Source organism: Amphibalanus amphitrite, unplaced genomic scaffold (assembly GCF_019059575.1).
Source record: "Amphibalanus amphitrite isolate SeventyFive unplaced genomic scaffold, NRLGWU_Aamphi_draft 001807F_arrow, whole genome shotgun sequence".
Lineage (NCBI taxonomy): Eukaryota > Metazoa > Arthropoda > Thecostraca > Balanomorpha > Balanidae > Amphibalanus > Amphibalanus amphitrite.
The window spans coordinates 26312-32428 of NW_024883300.1; positions in this window are offsets into that span (position 1 = coordinate 26312).

Below are 6117 nucleotides of genomic sequence, written 5' to 3' on the forward strand. Positions count from 1 at the left end.
ACGGCAAAAAAAAAGATATAAATATAAACCACAAACACATTACGCGCCTGAAGCATGTGAATAGACAGAAGTGGCGCTTTTGATACATAAAATTTTAATCTGGTAGCACAAATGATTCTAGAAAATGACGTCATAGCCTTCACCAACGGTTCTTCATAATCCGTAAATCTGAAAAGAAAACAAATGTTGTACCTCTTAATACACCAGTTGTAATAGCAAATTTTCAGAACTGACCGGCTTGTTTAACATCTCGCTCGATTTAAACTTCTTATGGATGGGTGGCCAAGAACCAGACCATGGATGAAGGGATTCCTTCATCCATGGCCAGACACCCAATTTGGTCTATGCGGCACAGCATAAATTCAGGCGTTCGATTTTGCTGCCATCTATGGACAGTTCGATAAGCTACCGCCAGCGGCAGCGAGGTACCTAAATAGAATGTCTTCAGAGTTCAGAATTCAGATTGCTTTTGCTGTTTCTTCTGTCCCGAACGGAAGAATGATCACGATTCGGGCTGCTCATTCCTCCTTGCTGTTTCACCCTTAGGTGCGCTAGAACTTCGCGAAAAACGAGCGTGTGCGCTACTGCTATTACGACTTACCTACGAGTCCCAACGACTGGCGCATACCTACCTGCCTATCCAATTTTTAGGTTTAGGTCAGCCAGTGACCGCTGAGATCAGTTTAAAAGGTCTAAAGGCACAATAGGCAGCAGGGTCCGGTTTATGGGAAATAATTTCGTCAAAATGGTCAAAATGGCCGCAGAGCCGTGGAACCATCGTGTTTGAAATGTTCAGGAGCGTACAGTGACATTCTACATCAGGTCGAAATTTTGTTCTTGCCAAAGTCGCTCAGGTCACCAAGCCGAGCTATTATTGACCCATTCCTAGCCATCACGTTTCATGAGGAAACAGCACCAATGTCCCCTCGTCCGGCGAGGTAATCTAGTGCAATTTGTTTAGCTCAAAATTCATAAAATGGTCATTAGCTATATCGCTGCCTTGTGGTTGCTCCCAGGGAGCAAATCCGCTTACGGACATCCGAGGACAGCCGGCTTGCTTCCGTGTGTTCCACGTGCACGCTGCGCCGGCCGCGGCGATGGGGACGGCGGTCGGGACGGCCAGGTGCGGCGGCCCGGGGCAGTCGCTCGTCGGACGTCGGCAGCGACGCTTCGGCACGGCTCGGGCGCGTCGGGGTCGACAGACGGTGTCGTTGCTGGTCCGGGTGACCGCGGCGGCTGCCGCCACTGGCTGGGAGGGCGGACCGGGGTGACGGAGGCGCGTCTGCCGCCCCTGGCTGGCACTTCACCGGGGGCAGGTGACGGACAGGTCCTCACGGACCGGACCAGCCGGTGTAGTCAGCTGCTGGAGGCGGTCAGCACCGCTACCATGGAACTACCCTCCGGCCGTCTGGCAATGGTGAGTTACCGCGTGTTCACATCCTCCATCTGCATATTTTACGTACTCACTAGCGGATCAAGGAAAGGGGCATTGGCAAATGCCCCCCCCCCCCGCAGCGCCCGAAATCGACGAAGAGTGACGTTTCTTTCGAGAATAAAACTAAAACTAAATAGCTTTTATTAGGACTTTCGGATACATGGTCTGTCTCTACACTGTGCAATAATGGAAAAGCTGTCTAGTTCTAATGTTACTTAAAATTTCGTCCTTTCATGGCGTAGGTAGTCCTAACAAAATTCGTAAAAGCAACGGCAATCTAGAGTGCTTTATACATCACCTATCTCAATATGTTTGACCTGTTACTACGTTACAGTCCCATAGCCCCATTTATAAACCGACACAAGTGTCCGTCGTTACCATTCTTGGACAGTCGATGACATTAGCCTGATTTGTGCCAACTGCCACGAAAAGGTTCAGTAGGTATCAGGCATTCCCAGGTGACATAGATGCTATTACAGATAGCAAACAAACAGTTATTGTGACTTCATTAATCTCGTGGTCATTAAGGGATGACGATGCTCAGTGTTTGATCGATTCAAATTTGTTCATACTAGGTATATGTATAAGAACCAAACTCAGATGTATAGCCGAGTTCATTATCACATAAAAAATATATACTGCACGCAGATTTCATACATTGCTTACGTCAACTATATTTTTTTTTTGATCGATATGGTTTAAATAGACGGCCCTCCCGTTCCACCACTCCCTCCCACAGGAACTGGGCCGGGCCTTAGAAACTTAGCGCAGGTCGAGCACTGCCAAGTAATCTCGGGTCGTCGAACAGGGCGCGTCTTCCAGTCTCCCTCGGATCCCCGGAGTCTCCTGGTCCGGAAGACGGGAACCTTGGGCATTACGCCTCACTGGGGGACAGTTTAAGCGTGCCACTTCTGTTTACAAGTGAATGAAGCGGAATCATTGAAACAAACAAGATTTACGTACGTTTGCCATTTGCTGCGACGTAGCCAGATGAAGTCGAGGCTGCTATACCTATAATATTGCAAATGAAGATTAACCAACCGAGCATTTCGCTCTCCTCCCAAACCCCAACATCCGGCGTCGGCTTAAAGCTAATCGGATTATCGGCCGGCGGCTTAGTCAGACTGTACGCCATTGGTGTACCTTCCGCCGGAACTACGGAACTGTGCAGTGTGCACAAAATTAACTGATCACATATATAAGCCAGTGGGGATTAGATAACCGACACAATGGCTTATATTCGAGCACCGAGATGACTTTGGTTCTGAACGAGTGCTATCACCCGGATGTCCTAGCCAAGTAACCGCAGAGACAACATCAAAGGACCATTTCTGTTTGGACCATGTCTGGGATATTTTTGGGCACAAATAGCCGGCTGCGGCTCACAGCCTAATATCCGCTATATACATATAGTAAACAGCAGCTGCCCCAGCCGTGTAGACAGACACTGGAGCGCTCAGTTCTCCTCTCTCAATATTGTGTATATTTAGCATCGCGGCCATTCCTGAAGCGTTTGTCCGAGATGGTATCCGTCCCCCCCCCCCCCCCCGGAGACTCAGCCCATAGTCTCAGCGGCATATATGTGAGTTGGCCATGGATTACCGGCCGTGGCCGAGCAGGGACAATGTTAGAGACAGACCGTCACGATAAATCACATCCGATCCGCACACAATCATTACTGAGCCATCAGACGTAATGTGGCCCAAAACAAACATAGACGGGCTATAATATCCCGCATCTGTCGAAAACGGTGCGCACAACGCATTAATCGACTTGCAATGTTCGCTGTTTTTATGTTAGGATGTTAGGACGAGACTGCTCAGACAATGCCTAGTAGGTAGGCACTCACCCACGTTAGGAAGGTAGCCGGTAGGTGCATTAACCAATTCTGTGGAAAACAATTATCAGTTTGACATGCACTAGTTTGACATGCAATAGTTTCGTTTCCACTATGTCATTCAAAATGCGAAAATATCGAAGGGTGAAATAGTTATTATGACTCGGGCATATTAGGAGGGGCTTTGAGCTGGTCATTCTATCACAGTGCAATATCATTATAATTTATACGTGTCCGTCTTCCTACATACGAATGATGAAATGTTGAGCAAAAAGTTTAGGTATCCTAGTTCACAACTAATGATGCCTGCAGGCTGCAATTCTCGGTAACGAACCAGAATATCACCGAACTGCGAGTTAAGGCATCACATAGACCTGGCCGTCTCTCGGTATCGGGTATCCTACCTACTTTAAAGCAAAGTATCCTTAGAGTCCAAGCATACCAGATCTGTTGAAGTCATTATTTAATAACATGTTTGACCCGAAATAAACCCAAGTTTCGTTTATTCTTGAGCCTGACCATGCAAAAGACACATAGTCACAGGACCTCACCGGCCGGCTTTACATAGAGGCACGCCGACGCGGTTAGGTAATAAAACCATCTAACTAAAACCAATCTAGAAAAGAGAACGGAAGACCAAAAATATGCCTTCACACTTAACAATATAGCATACAACGCAAAAAAGTTAGCATGCCGTAGGTAAACCGCTAGCAAACCGGCTGTCTCGCTCCTCGCGTCCGCCTGTATCCTCTGTCAGTTAGACTAACCCGCCGAGCAGCGACGCGCTGCGGCACAGTCTAAGTTTCAGGTGGTCCGTATGAGAGCAAGCTAGTGCCGAAGCCGGTCTGTCGCTGCGAAATTTGCAGCTGCAGCGCATGTTAGCTTAGTGAAATAAGCAGCGCAATGCAATCAGGCACGATTAAATTCATGATAATTGCATGAAAACACATTTAGTGCTGCCTCAGACGTTTGACAGATTCAATGAAGGCGTCACTGAAGGAGCAGAGCAGTGTCCAATGACTGTCTCTCGTGTGTTCCAGTTCGCGCGGCTGGCGTCGGCCGGGGTGGCCGGGCCGCCGGTCACGGCCACGGCCGCCGCCTCCGAGTCGGGCCCGGTGCGCGCCGCCGGCCCGCCGTGGCCCGAGCTGTGCGCCGCGCTGTTCGCCGCCGTCACGCTGCTGATGGCCGCGCTGATCGTCGTCACCAACCTGCTGGTGGCGGCCAGCGTGGCGCGCAGTCAGCAGCGGCTGCAGACGGCCGGCAGCGGCCTGCTGCTGGCGCTCAGCCTCTCGGACGGCCTGCTGGGCGTGGCGCTGCCGGCGGCGCTGCTGGTGCCGCCGCCGGCGCCGGCCGGCCCGCTGCGCCTGCTGCCGGCCGCCGCCGTGGCCGCGCTGGCCGTCTGCTCGGTGCTCACCACGGCCGCCATCGCCGGCGACCGGTGCGCCTCGCTGGCCTGGCCGCTGCGCTACTCGGGCCTGGTGACGCGCCGCGCCGTGGCCCGCTACGTGGCCGCCGTGTGGCTGTGCGGCCTGCTGGTGGGCGCCGGCGTCACCTGCCTGGGGCCCGGCCCGGCCGCCGGCTGCCGGATGGACGCCGCCGAGCGCAGCCTGGCCGCCGTGGCCGCCGGCGCCGTCTTCATCCCGGCCTGCTGCGTGCTGGTCGCCAGCTACCTGTACGTCTACTGCGTGGCCCGGACGCACGTCAAGGCGATCCGCACGGTGGAGGCGTCGCTGGGAGTGCGCGGCAGCGGCTCGCCGGCCGGCGGCCGCTGCGGCGCGCTGCTGCTGCTGGTCGTGGCCGTGTTCGTGGTGTGCTGGGGCCCGCTGGCCGGCGGCGCCGTGCTGCGCGCCCGCTGGCTCGGCTGCGGCGGCCCGCCGCGCGACTGGCTCCTGCTGCTCGCCGCCTGCTCGGCCGCCGCCAACCCGTTCCTGTACAGCCTCAACAGCTCCGAACTGCAGCTCGGCCTGAGGAAGCTGTTCAGCGGACTGCCCGCCCGACTGGGGGTGGGCCGGCGGCGCGCGGCCGCCGCACAGACCACCTCCGTGGCGCTCAGGTCAGTACCGACCGGCAACCGGAGTCGATGCTGCGGGTACCGCCTTTTATAAGATGTCAACGTTTGCTCGCACAATCTATGAATACCATAAAAAATACGCAATGATACTGTAGTGACAACCCGTCAAATAGTAGAGCCAACGGGTCGGTCGGACTTGCCTAATTTCAATATCCACTTGGGAATGTCGAGTCAATCTTCTCGGCAGCACACGACTGGACGTGCAGTGACCGTTTCTCTTTCCCTCTCCACAGAGTGGGCTCGGGAGTGCGTCTGTGCGCGGTGGCGGCTAACCAGCCGTTCCTGGTCGCTCCCCTGCACGCGGCCACGGCGGCACTGACGGTGAGCCGGGAGGCGGTCAGCACCGGAGGCACCGTCACCGTCAACGCGCCGGCCACCGTCGTGTGAACGGGCTGTCGTCGGAGAGCTGCCAGACACCTCTGGCGCGACTGGAAACAGCGCAATATCCGCGGCTGAAAGTCCTGCACAGGCGTCTGTTCCGGCCTTCGACCGTCTTCTGGCGTCCTGCGGCTCCAGCAGACGTCTCGCCGATCGTTACACAATATCCACCTTATTTCCGCCCTCCAACAGGCTGCCTCTCCGGCGGTGTTTCGGCATCGGTTCTGTCAGACTTGCATGTCTCACTTCTGACACGTCTCAGATTTATCCCCGAGACAAGTCTGATGCTATCTGCTCCAGTCGCTGGATCGGTTTCTTCAATGCCTTGAATAGGCATTAGGCAATGCCGTGATCAAAGTTGATCTCAGGAAAGATCGTATCGTACATATGTCATAT